This window comes from Bos grunniens, chromosome X (assembly GCF_055505025.1).
Source record: "Bos grunniens cultivar Pamir isolate PY7600 chromosome X, Bosgru_T2T1.0, whole genome shotgun sequence".
NCBI classification, from domain to species: Eukaryota; Metazoa; Chordata; class Mammalia; order Artiodactyla; family Bovidae; genus Bos; species Bos grunniens.
Genome location: NC_141194.1, coordinates 21,706,898 through 21,726,194, shown reverse-complemented (window position 1 = coordinate 21,726,194; position 19,297 = coordinate 21,706,898). Strand labels below are relative to the sequence as shown.

At 42.6% G+C, this 19,297-nt stretch overlaps 1 long non-coding RNA gene across 1 annotated transcript in view; it reads right to left on the bottom strand.

Moving 5' to 3' along the window:
* The window catches only part of LOC147339925 (uncharacterized), an 87,722-nt gene extending 77,316 nt beyond the window's left edge, over nucleotides 1–10,406 (bottom strand). Inside the window, exon 1 of the long non-coding RNA XR_015159504.1 lies at nucleotides 9,221–10,406. This is a non-coding gene — a long non-coding RNA (uncharacterized LOC147339925). The remainder of the gene's footprint in view (nucleotides 1–9,220) is intronic.
* Between the last annotated feature and the right edge of the window lie 8,891 nt (nucleotides 10,407–19,297).

The following is a 19,297-nucleotide window of genomic DNA, read 5'->3' as shown; positions in this document are numbered from 1 at the left end:
ATTACAAATTGGAGCTACGCAGAAAATAAATACAAGATTTTAGTGGAATCTAATTGTTTTCCACATATCATAGTAAGAGCTATTATCCTGCCTTCTAAATTTATGTAATCTGCACATTTATTTATATTCTTATTTCTCTGTCATCTGTCTGTCTTCCTCCTTTCTGTTAGTGTCTATTTATTTGACATGGCAAGTTGTGCTGTCTTTGTCTGCAAAGAAAAGAAGGGGGAAAATGATGAAAAATCTTGGTGTAGCGTGAATAGCAAAGAGGTGAGGCTGATGCCTGATGTGCGGATGAATCCTGTAAATGAAGTGGCCCTTGAATTAAATTAATTTAAAATCTGGCAAATATTACCCGGCATGTTTGTCAATGTGCTGTATAATTATTAATTTGTTCATTGAAGCAACTGTATAAATAAATAGAAAGCAGAATGCCATGATTAAGCAAGCATTGAAAACCCAGGGTCAAGGAGCCCCGCAATATGGGGATCTCAATAGCTTTCCTGGGTCCTACTTTTACATCTCCTTGTAAACCTGTACGTCGCTAACAGCAAATTAATTGGCCCACATTTAGATGCCAACAGGGCTTTTGTATTCTCGGTACACATTTTTGTCTTCTTGGAGTGAGATGCTAGTAATGGGGGTTTTAATATTACCCCTAGGGGAGCACCAGAAAACCTTAACAATTTCCTTCACTAGAGTATTTTCATTAGCGCTAAATGCCGTGCAATTTACATTTGAAATCAGGTGTAGGGGTGAGCAGAACGTGACAAGACACGTTGCTGTGGTGCCTTTTTTTTTTTTTTTTTTTTTGTTCCAATGTTCTTTATTTACTGCCACAGAGCCTCAGAAGAAAAGCGTGCAAGTCAAAAAGGAAGTATTCCTTGATTTCTCTTTGCCCTTACTTTTAGGAGATGAAATCTCTATCTTATTCAAACACTCAAAGCACACATTTGAAACAGAAGAAAAAAGTACACTTTTAAAAAGTAACAATAATGCATCTAAAGTAGAATTAAACTAAATATCACCTGACAGCTGTGAGCAGGTATTCCAATAGGGGCAAAAACCCTCTAAGGGAAGGGGTTAGAAGTTAAGTCAAAGACTAGGCTGCTAAGTTTATGTCTGTGCAGCTCAACTGCCTAATTCAAGCCTGAGTTAATGCAAAATTCCCCTAGTATTATGTTTATTGTAAATCTAGACTACAAGTAGATTTCATATTGAAGATGTGAAAGTAAGTGAAAAAGTGAAAGTCACTCAGTCGTGTCTGACTCTTTGTGACCCCATGGAGTATACAGTCCATGGAATTCTCCAGGCCAGAATACTGGAGTGGGTAGCCTTTCCCTTCTCCAGGGGATCTTCCCAACCCAGGGATAGAACCCAGGTCTCCCACATTGCAGGCAGATTCTTTACCAGCTGAGATATCAGGGAAGCTCTTTGGATATCAACAAATATTCAAAGACCTCTCCTGGAGAGAATGGCAATTAGCATATGTTAAATCTGGGCTCAGTTTATACCATTATTTTGCACACAAACCTCTTGTTAACAAGAGTTAGATCTTCTGCTTTAGTTGGATGTTTCTGTTACTGAATGCCTCAATAGAGCCTAAACCCTAAGGAGGAAAATAAAGCCAGATGAACAGTTGGAATACGGAGCTCTTTAAGGAGCTGCTTAGTGCCAGGGAGGGTTCCAGGTGCTCTACACAAATATATCCCAGCTAAATTTCCCACTTGCCCAAGGAGGTTGGTGTGGTTCTTCCCATTTTACAGGAGTTGAAACTGAAGCACATATTTGTACACATTCAAGAGCTACTTATTGCATACACTAATAGCTCTCATCGAGACAAGGCCTCAACTGCCACTGCATTAGAAAAGCAAAGGAAAACCTCACTGATGGAAGTTAGCCAGCCTGTGAACTTCAGTTATGACAACCTCAGGATGGTCTCTGGATGAATGAAAGATGCAGATAGTCTCCAAATTTGACTGAGTGTCAGATTTATATCTCCCGGCTGTCAGTGTGACTTAGGCTGCTCTCTGGCCTGCTATCATGCTAACAGATTAATGAGGGTACATTGTTTATAGCCTCAAGTTCCTAAAAATGTTCCCTAAAGAAGGCAAAGGCAAGATAATAGAGCAAGAGGAGACTTTTCTAGTCCAGTGGTTCTCACTTTACTGCACCTCAGAATCAACTTCTAAAAATCCCAGGCCACCTCAGGCAAACCTGAATCAGAATCTCTAGGCTAGTACTCAGGCCTCAGTAAAGTCTTATTTAAATACCAAACAAACATTAACCAGCATTCAGTTCAGTTCAGTCGGTCAGTTGTGTCCGACTCTTTGCGACCCCATGAATTGCAGCACACCAGGCCTCCCTGTCCATCACCAACTCCCGGAGTTCACTCAGACTCATGTCCATCAAGTCGGTGATGCCATCCAGCCATCTCATCCTCTGTTGTCCCCTTCTCTTCCTGCCCCCAATCCCTCCCAGCATCAGAGTCTTTTCCAATGAGTCAACTCTTTACATGAGGTAGCTAAAGTACTGTAGTTTCAGCTTCAGCATCATTCCTTCCAAAGAACACCCAGGGCTGATCTCCTTTAGGATGGACTGGTTGGATCCCCTTGCAGTCCAAGGGACTCTCAAGAGTCTTCTCCAACACCACAGTTCAAAAGCATCAATTCTTTGGCGCTCAGCTTTCTTCACAGTCCAACCCTCACATCCATACATTACCACTGGAAAAACCACCAGTTAACACAAAAGAGATACACAATTTATAATAAGACTTAACTATGTACAAATTCCTACATATGTTTAGGTACTGTGGTGTGAAAAAAAAAAAAAAAAAACAGAAGATTCCAGTTAGCTCTACTATTCTACCTACTATCTCTACTATTCTACTATCTCTATGAACTTGGGTAAATTACAGAAACTTCTTAAGCCTCAGTTTCCTCTGGAAAATAAAATCATACTTGTCTTACCTCACAGAGAAAGCAACATGTCAAATAAAACTTTTCAAATTTTACAGGCTTTTTAAGTTTCTTCATTTTTTTTCATGCAGTTCAAGTGTGACCAATCACTTCTTAATCTAAACACAATTCCTTCCCCAGACCTTAGTTGATCTAACTAACCCCTACTTTTCCTTTCTTGGACTTTGCACCTCCAGGGACCAGGAGCCAATTAGCAATAAAACTACATCCAGGAGAGCTGATTCATGTTGATGTTTGGCAGAAACCAACACAATACTGTAAAGCAATTGTTCTTCAAATAAAAATAAATAAATTTAAATTTAAAAAAAAGAAAAAAAAAACTGCATCCAGGATGATTTCTTCAGCTGTCAGCTCATCTCTTTCACAGCCACTGAAAGTTTATTGACTCTGCTTAAACTATTTGTGGACAAAAATAACCTCATCTACCTTCTGATCAACTACCTCATCTTTACTATCTTCCTTCTACCTTGGTTCCTTCACATATTGTGACTTCACCAACTTGCCACAAAAAACTTTCAATGCTATTTTTTCTCAATCACAAAATGGCACAGAGAAGAAACAAACAAAAACCCTACATTCAAAACCCAGGTCTACCATTTAAGTATATAGCTAATTCACTCAATTTCTCAGCTTCCTCATCTGAGGAGGGGGATAAATATACCTATCTCCCAAAACTGTCTGAAAGAGTCAAAGAGAGCACATAGCTTTGTGGAAATTAGAGCTGCATTGTTACTAATTTTAATTTTTGTTATTAATTTTGAAACTGATAAGATCTACCTAAATACAACCATCTCCAATGAATCTTGCAACTAATTTTAGCTACTATCCAAAAGTAGCCTGAATGTAAACATTAATGATATATTTTACTAAACCAAAAAGAAACTGAAATAAAAATGAAATTGCTTCTTTACATTATTCTCCATTTCTCTCCTTGTCTTAACGTAAGATCAAATACTTAGGAAAGATAATACTAGAAGATTTCCAGTTTGTATAGCTTTTTGCTGTCTTCAAATCCAGGACCAAGTTGAGTGTTCATCTAGAATTTCCAGGTTTTCTGCTAGTCTCCCTGTGGTTTGTTGAAACCTACCAGTGGTTATTTTTGTCAGAGCTTGATGAGTAGTACAAAGAATCAGCTCTGGATCAAAAATGTCTCTCTAGGATTTATCTAAATCATAATTGTCAAGTCCCTCCTCCTCCCTGAATTAATTCAGCAGTTAAACAGGTGTTGTTGAGAGTGGTATGGAAAACTTGCTATAAAGGTAGCTGTCCAGCCTATACCCCTTCCACCTCCTCAAATCTGACTCAATAAGAAGTGGAGCCCAAAGCTCTGCATTCTCATTGGTACTCCAGGTGCTTCTGACCTAAGGGTCATTGTGTTTGGAAACTACCAAGTGAAACACTTTCCTATGGCAGTATTTTACTGACAATCCCACAAAAGACTGCCGTTAGAGGAATCTTATGTTGGACTAATGAGAGCCAAAATTGGGATTTACTGATCTTCACCACAAATCGAGATTTCAGACTTTATTTCATCTCAGCCTATCAACCTATGGACATGACTCTACCTCTGGATGAATCATCTGCAATCCCTATAAGCAAGGGCAGAAAACTGGGACCTTCTATTAAGCTATTAACCCTCTGGTTTTCAACCGTAGCTGCACTTCTGAACCACCTGGGAATTCTGTTTTAAGCCCAGATGCCCACATCTCACCCCAGAGCAGTGGTTGTCAAACTTTAGTTCCATCAGAATCACCTGGGGAACTTTTTACAACACAGATCGCTGTGCCCCACCTCCAGAGTTTCTGATGCTGTAGATCTAGGGTCGGAGCCTGAGAATCTACATCCCTACCAGGTTCCCAAGTGATGCAGATGTTGCTGGTCCAGGGACCACACTTCAAGAATACCTTGTCCAAACAAACTAAATCAGAACTTCAGTGCTTGAAGTGCAACATTAGTAATATTTAAAGTTCTTCAGGTAATCAATCCCACGGTGCAGTCAAAGGTGGGAAACACTGATCTACACCCATATCACATGACATTTTCCTTAGATGAGTGATACATAACAGCGGGAGAAATGCAGGGGGTACAGATAAATAGCCATCTTGATTCAGCTCCAGCAGGAATACCTAGTTTCCAGGGGAAGCAGGGCCAGTGGTACCAGTAATGGACTCACTGCTGTGCGCACTGATAAAATGAACCAGCTCTCAAAAAATAAAATAGCCCCCGATTCATAGCATTTGCTGATTTTCATGCTGTAAAAACTCCTACCACAGCTGGTACCAAGCTTCCAAACAGACTAGACATGAAAAACTAGAAAGAGAGGCAGGCAGTCGGCCCTTACAAGTGGGTACAGGCCAGCTCCAACACACCACCACCTGTGGTACCAGCAGAGGCCTCAGTGAGAGTGGCAGCAATGTTCTCAGCAAACCAGTTCTCTGGTGTTGGAGGTCCTAGCTAATTAGCATCCCTTGCTGCAGTTTCTCAACCTGGTTCCCCATCCTTCTCAGTCATTCTGAGAACAATGAAATAGCCTTTCTAATCAATTATTTGAATCAGCCCAAGAATGTTTCTGTTGCTTACAGCTAGAACTCTGACCTTCTAAAGGTAACAGCTGGAGGTCAAGAACCTAAGACCTAGAGTCTAAACCCCTGCAGTCCTAGGAAGGATTTCTCTTTAAGACATTTGCATCTTAAGAGGGATAAAACTCTTAAACCAGTGTGTCTCAGAATTAAATGAGAATCACCTGGGGATCTTGTTAAACTGCAGAGTCTGATTCAGTAGGACTAAGGGGAAACAGAAAATGTACATTTCTCACAGGCTCCTTGGAGATGTTAGTCCCGGGACACACTGTGGAGCAAGTCCTGAAACCACAGACCTAAAGTGCTAAGAGTGGGGCCTTGGGCCTTGATCCTTCTGGGCATTCTTGAGTTCAAGCCACATAAGGGCCTGACTGCCCTCCTTATTCTGGTCAGGGCCTCAGCTGACTCTATATATTTGCATGGTTGATGCAGGCTGGTCCTAACCGCTGGGACAGTCTACCTTGGAATGCCTGAGATGCCATGGAGAATGTCACCGGACCATCTCTGATCACCTCTCTTGGAAGACAAGCCATAAATTTAAATTCACATACTCGTTTATTCAATAAACATTTGCTGTTTACCTCTTATGTGTAATGCTCTCAGCTAAGTTCACGTCATTCTAGACTCTCCGTCTGCGCATTTTAAATAAGCTGAATTGGGAGCATTCCCAGTGCCATTAAATGAGAACTGGATTTAGCACATGTAACAAGAAGTTAAAGGTCAAAGGGATCTGTGTGGGCAAGGAAAAGTTCCAAGCCCGTCAGCAGTTTGGCTGTGGGAAAATGCAACCTGATAATCTGTCAACTCAAGTTGTCAATCAAAGCTCATTATTATACCACCCATCTGACACTCGATCAATAGGATAAGTACTTTCTGATGTCAGATCAATGGTATGACTAAGTTTGGGGGTGACAGCTAAACAATTGCATCCATCCTAAGTATGTGAATGTTATTGCCAAGAACATCAACTCAAAGTAAAATGATAAACCACTTCCTGCACAGTGTTGTGAAAGAAATGTTCAAATCCCCAGAAATGCTTGGTGCTCCCACCTACTAAGACAGACAAGGTAAAGTGCGTGTTTGTTTCTAAGATTTATAAAGTACTCATTTTTCAACTGAGCTTATGGGGAAGATACATTTCACAGAGCCATAAGCTAACAATTGAGCCCCCAGGGCTGATAGAATAAGAGATTTTTGTCATGCCATAGAATTTGAACAAAATTCACAGGAACTGTGAAAATATCTTTTTTTCTCCCCCTTTTCCAACTGCAACAGTATCCCCTTCTTGAACAGCTGCTATCCTAGAGATCCAGGAATGATTTTTATCATGATGGAGAAGTCAACTAAAGGAATCCCTTCTCACAACTGTGACCATCCACGTAACAGCCACTTCCTTATTCAAGAGCAAATATCAATATAGCCCCCATCTAAGCTCTGTGTTAAGCTCTGGGAATAGAAGGGTTAAAAATTTTAGGACAAAGTATTAAGGGGCCCTTAGGTAGAGATACATCCATAGTGTGGGACAGGCCAGTGAAGTGATATCTGAGCTAATACCTGAAGGGTAAGTAAGATATAGGCAAGCCAAATGTGTGAGATGAGTATTCCAAGGAGAAAAATCAGCATGTGCAAGGGCCCTGGGTAGAGAAACTGTGGCATCTTGAAATAAGACCCATGATGTAGGAGTGCAGTTAGCAAAGAGAAGAGTGAGACCTGCCAAAGCAGCTGAAGCAGACAGCGGCCAGATGGCCAAGGTCTGTGCGATTCCATGTGCACTCCCCTACTCATGTGACTAAAGGGGATGTGCTAGGAGACAAGACTCTAAGAGACAGAGAAAAGATCTCGTTAAGAGTCAACAGGTACCATAGGACAATGTAGCCTCCCATCTACTCTGTGACAGCCCTGAGCACATGGTGAGGAGGGCAGCACCACCTTGAATCTGCTTCTGTAGCCCACTCCTATTCTCAAATGCCTTCCTACAACCACTGTGCCCATGAAGCCCGGTGCTTGGACTGTCCCCCCACCACCCCAAATCAGAGTGAAGCTCAGATGGGTCAAGTGACCAATCCCATGGACATTAGTGCTTTAATGCGGACAACTGGTCACCATAAGGTCAAAGTGACAATGAGTTGGGACAGGTATAGAGGGAAAGAAAGGAATAGTGTGAGGTACACTCTGATCTAGATTATTCCTGTTCACAGAATGCCCTATTATTCCATGATATATTAGTATATGTATTTATATGTGTATGTTTTATATGTATATGGATTGTGGTGGTGGTGTTCAGTCACCCAGTCATGTCTAACTCTTTGTGACCCCATGGACTTCAGCATGCCAAGCCTCCCTGTTTCTCACCATCACCCAGAGTTTGCCCAAGTTCATGTCCATGCATCATTGATGCTGTCCAGACATCTCATTCTCTGATGCCCTCTTCTCCTTCTGCCCTCAATCTTTCCTCAATCTATGCATGAATATATGTAAATATATATTTGTGAGTGTGTGTATACATGCAGAAGCATATATGTTTGAGTGGTTATGAATGTATGTGTGTATGTGTGTCTGTAGTCATATCCACATGTATAAATTTGATATATGGTTCCTGATTACTGAGCTTACCAGCTTGCAAACACTCTGCTAAGTACTTTCCATAAATAATTTCTCTTCATTTTCACAAGAACCCTAAGACATACATTCCTTATACTATACTCACTTTTCAGATAAGGAAACAAAAGCCTAGAGAGGCTCAGTAACTTGCTCAAAATCATAAGCTATTAAGTAAATCCTGACTCAACATCCATCTCTTCCAAAAAACATTTCTTTTCCTTAGCAGCTCCACACATTTTCCAGCCTACCAAAATTTTACTTCAACATCACCATTAATTCCATGTCTGTTAGACCCCTTGGTGGGGGAAGGGGAGCAGGGCGGGGGGGAAGGTGTGTGTACCCTAAGTGAAAGTGAAAGTTGCTCAATCATGTCCAACTCTTTGGGACCCCATGGACTATACAAGTCCATGGAATTCTCCAGGCCACTGGAGTGGGTAGCCTTTCCCTTCTCCAGGGGATCTTCCCAACCCAGGGATCGAGCCCAGGTCTCCTATATTGCAGGCAGATTCTTTACCAGCTGAGCCACAAGGGAAGCCCAAGAATACTGGAGTGGGTAGCCTGTCCCTTCTCCAGCCAATCTTCCTGACGCAGGAATTGCACCGGGGTCTCCTGCATTGCAGGCGGATTCTTTACCAACTGAGCTATCAGGGAAGCCCGAGTATACCCTAAAGTGTATCATAAATGCTGAGGCCAGCGTTCCCTGGTGCATGTTAACATTCACAAGGTGACCTTTGAGAAAACATCTTAACTTTAGGAACAGTGAGGTCTATGCTCCTGCCATATGGTCACCAAGTCAATCCAGATTCACAGGATGCCTCCGAAACCATGGCCTGCTACCATGTTGCAATCACAAAACATTCTGCAAAGCGTAGGGTGAGATTCCAAACCAACTGAAAAGACACAGACATGAAATGTTCTGATTTGGACAAGAGGGGAGACTTAATCAGAGTGAATATTGTAGCCACACAATCACAGTAGCTAAAAGATGGATACTAACGAGCCTGTCTCCCTTTATTTATATGGCTTTACATCTCTACTTACCGAGGAACAGTTTTTACTTACCTTTTAAACAGCCAGAGTGCCACTTCATCATTAAGCAGAGATGCCAGGGAAGAAGAGAGTATTATTTAAAATGCAAACAGAGTGTAAAGGATGACTGCCAAGAAACAGCTCATTCCGAACGCCTCACAGCTACCGCTGCTGCTACTACAAAATGTCTGCAGGAGCTGAAGTCCACACAGGCCTGTGGTGCGAAAACTGCGGCGTGCATCAGAACACCTGGAGGCCGAGTTACAGCACCGCACCCTGGCCCCTCCCCCAGAGGGCCTCATCCGGCAGGTGTGGGATGAGACACGCGAACTCAAGTTCCCAGGTGTGCTGCTGACCCCAACACACTTTGAGAGCGTTGGCGGACAGCCTTAAGTCCAGCCCGTTGGCAGTGCTAACAGTTAAAACTAAAAGGTGACTAGAACTTTCCTGGACAAAAGGATCCCTGGACCTGAAGGGAAATGTCCAGGTCATAATAGAGGCTAGAGATCCCTCAGATAAAAAGTAAACTGCTTCCTCCTAGAGGCCCAACATCCTTTAATACCCTGGGTTCAGCCCTTTCAGAAGGATAAAGAAACCCTTTGGGCTAGATAAAGGCTGCTGATGACATCAGGTCACCAAGGGGAAAGTGGTCTCATTGAATTACAGATGTCACATAGAAATCCCTGGAGTGATCAAGACAATTGTTCTACGTAGTGCAGAGAAACGCCAGCAAGATAGAGGTCTGCCTCTCTTCTCTGCTCAGTGAAAAAGAAAATTGTGTCAGAGAGACTATTGTGCCAAGAAGGTATCTGATAATGAACTATGTATCCTCCCTACCTCTTTCCAATAAAGCTTGTCAAAACAAACTGTGCCTGATGGCCAAGGACAGGCTTGGTCCCTGGCAAACAACAGAAGAGCTAAATTCAGGAAGATTGGGCTTTTACTACCAGCCCTTCCGCCCACAGTCCCCAAGTGGGATCACATTCCTATCTTGTTTCGCCCTGTTGTCCATGAATTAGCCAGTCCCGGGGTTAAATCAGTGGCAAAGATGCTAGGCTTGAAATACTGTCTTAGAGTATTGTCCTCATGGAGAACTACAAAGGAGGGGCCACCACGAATGGCCACAACTGGAATCCTGGCGGAATTCAGAGAACCACACATCGCCCCGGAGACCTAGGCTAAGTGTGACACCCCTTGGATTTAGCTGAGCCCAGTGAATCCTCCCTACCCTGAGTGTCTATCCTGTCAGGATCTGTGATTGAGAGCTGCTTAAACAGGTGAGAAAATTTCAGGAAGCTAATATGCCCCACCTAATCAAGGCTAAGTGTTCCCTCTTTGCCCAAGCCCTCTTATTTGCACGAGTACCACATGGTAATGGGTAAATAATTTTTTTCAAGCTTGTTTCAGATGCAGGCCCTTAAATAAGTGATCAGTGCTCAGTTTCATCTAAAGGAGTGGTTACCCAGCAAGCCTGAAGATTCATGTCCTCATCAGAGCCATTTCCAGCTCGACCTCATCGTTCAGAAACCTAATACTACAAAATTAGCTCCAGCAGAGTTAGAAACTGAGGGAGTCTTTCTTTGGGCACACCTGGAGACTCACTTTTCACCACCTTGAAGACCTGTAGCAATGAGCTTCAGTTACTGAGCACTCCCATCTGTTAGTTATTTCACAAAAACATTTCAAACGTTTTTCCCATGGTTTTGCGGCTTTCCTTCTTTTTGGTCCTGATACACTGTTTATTTACAAAAACTTACCTCTTCCACCTAGCACCTGGAAACAGATTTTGAGCAAAACATGTCTCCTGTGATGCCACTAGGGCAGTGGCTCTCAAAGCAGGGTCACAGGATCCGCAGTATCCTGACCTGGGAACATGTTAAAGATGCAATCCTCCAGCGCAAAGTGTCCAAAACTCTGGGGTTGGGGCCCAGCCCTGGGTAACTCTGAGGCCAGCAAGAGTGTGAGAAACACAGTAAGTAGAGAATGTGAGGATAAGGAATGAGAAGCCCAGTTCAAGGTAAGGGGTTTTCTTCACCCACGGACATATTTTCTGTAAATGTTTATACCACATATACGTTGTTTATACCACATATACGTTGTTGCCTTCTTATTATAATGATGTACTGGAGCTAGCGTCTACCAGCTTGTGAAGGCAGCTGGTAAGCATTCAGGAAGTTTGCAAGCCAGCTGTTAAACCCCTGGAATCCTGCAGTCAGCCATGGTGGGAGTATTTACACCAGGGAAATCAGCAATCATCACACATCAGAGCTCTCACGCAGGGAGCTAGTTTACTAGCACACCACTGGCTGGTTTTTCAAAGGGTTGCCATGGTCTGTGTTGGGACATAAGACAGTGACAGATAAAGGATGACAGGGTAAGGAGCCAGGATTTGGAACTGGCCAAGAGATTAGGAGGAAGTATGCACAGAGGGGCAGGCTGAGAGAGAGGCCAGAAGACCAGGAGTAGAAACAGAATTGGATGCTTAGAATAGCGCTCTGAGCTGGAGTTGGGACAGACTATGGAGTGAGACAGAGCAAGTTTAACATCACTTTGTATTTGTAAAGTTAAAATGGACCATTTTTGTCATCTAGTGGTAACATGTTGATTCATTCATTCAGTAAATATTTACTGTCTATTAACACCAAGCACGGTGCTGGGCTCTGATGATACCATGGTGAGTAACACAGACAAGGTCTCTGCCATCACAAACCTTTTTGGCTTACAGACAACAACATAAAGCTAAATACACACAGTTTAGTACTCCAGTGATGATAAGGAGTTATCTGATGTGAGTGATCATAAGCGGCTATTTGATGTAAGATGCTCTAGGTGAACTTCATTGATAAGGTGACATTTGAACAGAGACCCAAGGGAAGTGAGACAGCAAGTCACTGTCAGGAGACAGTCCTCCATGGTCTCAAGCATTTTTGCACAATGTAGGAGCAAAGGCACTGACTGCCTTTGTGTTCAGTAGCTTGTAAAGGGTTTTATATGGCAAACATCCATGGATGGCAGAGATAATGTCTTCCTCCAGAGTTAAGCACAGATTCGCTGCTGTCCAGTATAACATGCCACCCCCTGGAGGAAAGGACAGCCATGCTTACCACCCATTTTAAATGATTCAGGTTTCCTAATCTCAGGGTTCCTCTCCTCGAAGACAACCCACTGCATGTGCTGGTGTCATCTGGCCCTCTGTGTTTATTCTTGTGGGAACTGGGACTCGGAAAAGCAGCACAAGAAAATGCTGATGCTCCAGCTACAGATATTGCTGTGAATAATAAAGTCATTTGTCTATGACCCAGGAATGTCATGTCTTCTGCCAGCAACCATGAAACTGTGGCAGGCTAACTCAATGGCCTGCAAGCAAGGTAAACTGTCAGGCCCTTCAGCATTCATGACAGCACTAAGAATAAATGAGGGAAGGGTGGGCCAGGCAGGGAAAAGAGCAAGTGCAGAATGCCCTGAGATGGGTGATAGTCCCTCTCAACTAGACTCACCCCTTGAGAGCTGTGCAAATTGACTCCATCTTACTCAACTCGTTCTGCCTGACTAACTTTTGGGAGGTCAACACTTCTTGCAGCAAGATCTGTGATTGCCAAGATAGGAAGAAAGGGCAAGCATCTGCCATGCCACCCCCACTCCCGGTCCCAAAGAGGGTCAGGTCGAATTTAGGGACACATGAAATGTGTTTCACTTAGGGGTTGAGAAAAAACAGTCCTAGAAAGACTTGTATCTAGAACAGACACTACAGAGAGAAAAGAACGGTGACAGTGACCAACCCCCACCCCCAGCGGCAGCTGGGGACCCAGAACTCAATAGGAGAAAAATGGGAAAATACAAAAAAAAGAAAGAAAGAAATGAAAGTAGAGGCACAATCCTCAAAGAGCATCTCTTTGGAAGCTCATCTTCCAGCTTTTTGTAGATAAAGCCATGACCAGTCAACACAAAGTTAGCCACAATCACAATGCATGGGAAAAAAAAACCAACTAGGACAACTTGACTTATATAAAGGGTATGGAAGTTGAAGAAAATAGCATCTGGTATATAGAGTTGAAGAGCCATGTTTGAATGCATTTTTAACATTTTTTTTTCAGAACACATCTCCAATCTGATCATGAAAGGAATTGGAAAGAAAGATGGAATTCTATACACAGACATTTCCGTTATGAATCACTCCTTAGAAATGACTCATTTCCTTAAAATTAAACAAGACGGCACCTAATGAAGAGTAACACTTGAAAATTCCCTTTCATCTTTAAGAAAAATTTGAACTTGGCTTTAGCTTTTCAGTGTAGAAAAAGAGTGCACTCAGCTCAGTCTAACAGTCAATATTTTCCCATGTATCAGGATTCAATGTCAGCCACCCTGATGCTGACAAATCTTAAATGACAAAAGCACATTGATAACTGTGGTTTCTGTTTTAAAACACTTCATTTTCTCTCCTATCTCAAAAGTGTTCAGTTGAGGTAACTCTGTAACTTTTACAAGCTCACCATTCCAATGAGTAACAGAAGTGCAAGAGTAACTTAGAGGGGACAGTCATTGCAAAGGACTGAATGTTTGTGTCCCCTCCCCAAAATTCATAGTTGAAACCTAACCCCCACTCTGATGGGATTAGAAGATGGGGCCTTTGGGAGGTGATTAGGTCATGAGAGTGGAGCCCTCATAAATGAGATTAGTGCTCTTACAAAGGGGACCCTAGAGAACTTTCCCATCCCTTCTGCCATATGAGGACACTGCAAGAAGATGGCCATTTAAGAACCAGGAAGCGGGCCCTCACCACACACAGAATCTGCCAGCACCTTGATCTTAGACCTTCAAACCTCCAGAACTGTGAGAAATAAATGTTTGCCATTGAAGCTACCCAGTCTTGTGTCATGGCAGTCCCAACAGACTAAGACAGTTGTATCTACACATCTAAGGTTTCAATCACAATTTGATCCTGAGGTCATCAAATCCATTTCCCTGCTTCCATACAGGACCACAGCAAAACTGATTAAATCAATATCTGCCACATTTTTAAGACCTTCAGTGAACAACATCTTGCCATCTCTTATAATCGTCTCCTTTTAAAAATTCTTTTGAAGAAGGATTTAGCTACAGCAGTCATTACTGCTGTACTATTGGAAATGGGAAAAACTGGATACAACCTAAATGTCCCAGAATAGAGGAGTGGTTCAATACCTGAGGCCACATGCGTATGGCAGAACATCTTGCTGCCATGCAACTGACAGTATAGAATATAAATGGCATAATATTTCGTTAAAGGTGACAGGTTTATGGAACAGCACATACAGGATGTGTTTTTTTGTTGTTGTTTAAAATATGAAATGCATATATATTCCCCGTGTGTGCACAAAATGCATATCAAGCACCTATTACCTGCCAGGCACTGTGTTAGGCTCTGAGAATGCAGCGGTGCAGAGACAAACATAATCCCCGCCCTCATGAAGCTTACAGTCTAGCCAGGGAGGTAGACGTTAGATAAATAAGCATACAAGCCATTAGTTAGTTGTAATTATGAGAAATGCTGCAAAAAAAAAAAAAAAAAAAAACCACAGAATATTGTACTTTCCGCCTAAGAAAACCCTAGCTCCAAACACTCAGCTCATCCTCTCCATTTTAGCTTTGTGAAGCCCCTCTGGGTGAGAAAGTTTTAGGACATATTCTGCTTCCTAATTATTCCTATGAATATATTTTTATAACAAGACCAACAAAAGGGAAATTTCAGAATTCCTGGGGAATCATTTCTCATTAAGCATGCCAAACCACCAAGAATAACCTTGCATAGACTAGAAATCCTCACTCCTCATCTCCTCTTTGCCAAGCTAATAATGTGAATTGTTTTAACCTTTCCTTATAGGTTTTATTTTCTAAGCCTTAAATCATCTTCATTGTCCTTTTATGAACTGTCTCCAAGTTTTACATGATGAATGCCTGCTCATTAGACACTGAACAAACTTGTGGATGGATGCACTCCTGTAACTTTAAAGGCTTTGGTTTTGTCAAAGAAGGGCTTGCAGCCAATACACAATATATATCATCTGCATCTATGATAAACAGACCTCTTAAAGTTGGGTTCCCCATAAAAGCATTCAATCTTCCCATTTCTTTCTAATTAAGATCTTCTTCCCATCTTCAAAGCCCTGGATTGCATCCACAAACCCTAAATAATGTGTTTCATTTCTTTAAAAATAGCATTTCCCTGAAGCAGCATTACACAGACATTTCAACTGGCTTTTTTCTTCCCCTGTCCAAGCCTGTCAGCAGATTTGCTACTGCTCTGGCCATCAGACATAACGTATCAGGTCCAAGCAATTTTACCAGCACAGAACTTTTATTTTATCCCTGGAAGGCAAGGGAAGTCATGGCTTTAAAGATCCTAAATGGCCCGGATGATTTTTGAGTATCTAATATTTCTTGGGTACTCAATATGTATGTAATGTTTCTCTCATACAACTAAACAAGAAGATGAACTTCCTATGTTCCAAAGGTTGACACAGAAATGGAAAAATAGTACCCACAGGTGAGTTTAAATGTGAGTCTCAGTGGTCTCTTTAATACACATTAAAAGGCCTGGGTCACTGGGCAAATACACACCAATGCCTAACAACCCCGTACAACCTTAGCAGAGCATTAAGATTAAGCTCTACTCAGCTGTGGGAAGTTTCCATGGACTGGGTGACTTTTATGTGACGTTTTTATTACTGTTGCAAATAGCTCACAGGGTCTGGCCAAATATGCAGTCAGCCACCAAGCTGAAGCACTTTCAGAACCACCATAGCTAAAATTAAGCCTGATCCCTTCACTGCCACCAAGAACTTGGATAGGCAGAATGATACATACATGTTTTCTTGACATTTCTGTCTCCAGCTGAATGTCCTTTGGCGATCATAGTGAACAAAGCTAAAGCTATGGATCCAAATAAATAAAATAGCAATTTCTACACTCCTTTAGTCCATAAACTTTCAATCCACTTTCTCCACTGTCATTAGGTTACTTGAATTTTGGCCCCAAAGGTAAAACTTAGTACTGAAATTTTGTTCTACAAATGGATTTTAATTATAGTTTGTAACAACATGAACAGAAGTTAAGTCACTTAGTTCTGGGACTTCCCTGTTCATCCAGTGGCTAAGACTCTGCACTCCCAGTGCAGGACACCTGGGTTTGATCCCTGGTCAGGGAACTAGATCCCACATGCCGCAACAAAGACCCAACTCACCCAAATCAATAAATATTTTTTTAAAAAAATATTCAGTTCTGATTCCAGATCAATTTCCTCAGCATCTTCAGTGAGAGTCAAAGTTATCCAAGAGATAGTGCTTGTCCTCTAAAAGCTAATTAAAATTGTGAATATTCAAAGAATTTTGAATTCCCTGAGATATAACAAACTAGAAACTGGCCTCGAAGAAGGCAATGGCACCCCACTCCAGTACTCTTGCCTGGAGAATCCCATGGACGGAGGAGCCTGGTAGGCTGCAGTCCATGGGGTCGCTGAGGGTCAGACAGGACTGAGTGACTTCACTTTCACTTTTCACTTTCGTGCATTGGAGAAGGAAATGTCAATCCACTCCAGTGTTCTTGCCTGGAGAATCCCAGGGACGGGGGAGCCTGGTGGGCTGCCGTCTCTGGGGTCGCACAGAGTCGGACACGACTGAAGTGACTCAGCAGCAGCAGCAGCAGAAACTGGCCTGAATCCTTCTGTACTTTTACTGTCTTTTTTATAAGGACAATTTAGTGTAGACTCCCTGGAAGGAACAAGGAAAGTGAAAAGAATCACTTCCTATGTAGGGCTGCCATATTAGGCTATGCAAGTTGTGCACTGCACAATTCCAAGAGCTGCCATTCAAAGTCTGAGTCCAGTGGCCTCCATTAAACAGAAATCCAGGAGAGCTTGTGCTATAAAGGCTGAGGCTGGGTCATGTCTACCGAGCTAGAGTTCCTTACAATCTCTCTGGCTAGAGTAACCTTTGGTCCCAAAGTCTAAACAGCCAAACACACTAGCTAGGGTTTAAAAAGGCATCAAGTGGAAAAGTTAAAAGGATAAAGGGACAGAATGCTGGGAACTCCTTGGCAGTCCAGTGGTTAGGACTTCTCGTTCTCACTGCTGAGGGCCTGGATTCGAGCCCTGGTCAGGGAACTAAGATCCCACAAGCTGCGCAATGTGGAAGTGGGGGTGGGGGGCAGGTGTGGGGAGGAACAGAATGCTATGCAGATGACGTCAGCTGAAGGGCTGACCACATTGATTACATTCATAACATTTCTCACCATAGTGCATAATCACTAAGTGCTTGCTGGATGGATGGACAACTACATAAATCATTTCATAAGTTTAGCTTGGTCCCGGCTTACACACTGCCACTTCTTTAGCATTCTGCGAAATACTAAGCTTGCTTCTTAGTATTTATAGAAATAGGTTTGTAACTGATATTAGATAACAGAGGTTTGGTCTCAGCCTTCAAGGATTCTCTTTCTACACTTAAGTTGTTTTCCAAATTATCACCTAAATACTGTTGGAAGAAGACAACAATAGCTCCATGTGCTGTGAACTTAGTATATTAACTTGCCTGTTTACTGACTTCAATGAAGCATATCTCCTTCATTCAAATGTTCATCATCCTCCAGAGCAGGTGTTGGCTACTTTTATTTCTTTGGAGAAAAAAGTTGATTAAGGAGAGGAGCCTGTTCTTCCTCTCCCTTGTTTCCTTGCCTTTATCATGCACGAATTACTTCCACAAATACAAATTCAGTCCTCCGAACAACTGGTGCATGTTTATCAGGGAAGTGCTCAGTTTTGCCAGTTTTAGGTCACTGTTTCATCTAGCTTCAGCCATTTGTGCTGAGACACAGACACAGAGACAGACAGACACACACGCACACACACACAAGCTTCCTATGGGCATTGTTTTCACAGTCTTTGAATTGATCGGTTCTCGATGTTGTATTTACCTTGGTACTGATCAGTAACAGACAGACTTTACACACGCACACATCTGCCTACAAACCACAATGAGACCGTGTGGTCTTGTTTTTGTCAGATTGTGAATATGGAGAGAAACAAAGTTTGAACTTTGTCATAATCTCTTACAGAGCAGCAACATGTCACAGAGAGCCAAACTCACATGTAGACAGAATGGATCCTCTTTTACTCCACTCTTCTACTGGAGTTATACTGGAAACTCATCCTTTTTCATGTGTGCCTCTCACACTTCACCTAAAAATTTCCAACTAATAATTCATTTATTTGTTCATTCATTCTTCTATTCTACCACCATCTATGAAGAACCATTCTTAGCAAAGTGCTAGGGAAACAAACATGAGTAAGACAAAGTTTAGCTTAGGCCAGTCATGAGCTAAGCTAGGTGATGAGGACATGAAGAGCCCTTAAATAGCTAATCATGCAGTGATGACTACAAGGCAAGATATGTTCATGAGGCATTGTGAGAGCATAAAGGAGTAGCTAACTCAGGCTGAGTGGAGGAGTGGATCTGGGAAGCTTTCTCTTGGGGGAGGGAAACCGTTAACTGAAGGAGTTAGTCAAAGAAACGGGAAAGTTACTCTAGTCAGAAGCCACAGCACTAGCAAAGCCCCAGAAGCAGGAAACAACGTGACAGGAGTGAGAACTCCATCCAGGAGAGTGGCAGTGCGAGACAGAATATGGTTAAGGGTGGCTCAGGCAGTAAAGAATCCACCTGCCAATGCAGGAGACCCAGGTTCGATGCCTGGGTCAGGAAGATCCCCTGGAGAAGGGAATGGCAACCCACTCCAGGATTCTTGCCTGGAGAATTCCATGGGCCGAGGAGCCTGGCAGGCTACAGTCCGTGGGGTCGCAGAGTCAGACACGACTGAGTGACTAAGCACGCACACAAGGCAGGTATTAGAGGGAGAAAGCACTGGACGTAGGGAAACTAGTAAGAAGGTATTGCAAAACTCCAACAGCTGCACAATTCGTGTGGATTACACATCCGGACAGGAGGATGCAGAAGGAAGGCAGGTGGGCTTCTGATGTCCCTGAGTACAGGAAACCCCCAGATCGGCAAGTATGCACAGCAGACCAGCCTGAGAATGGCCAGCCAAACTCGGAAGGGATTCTGCTTGATGCAATTTGTG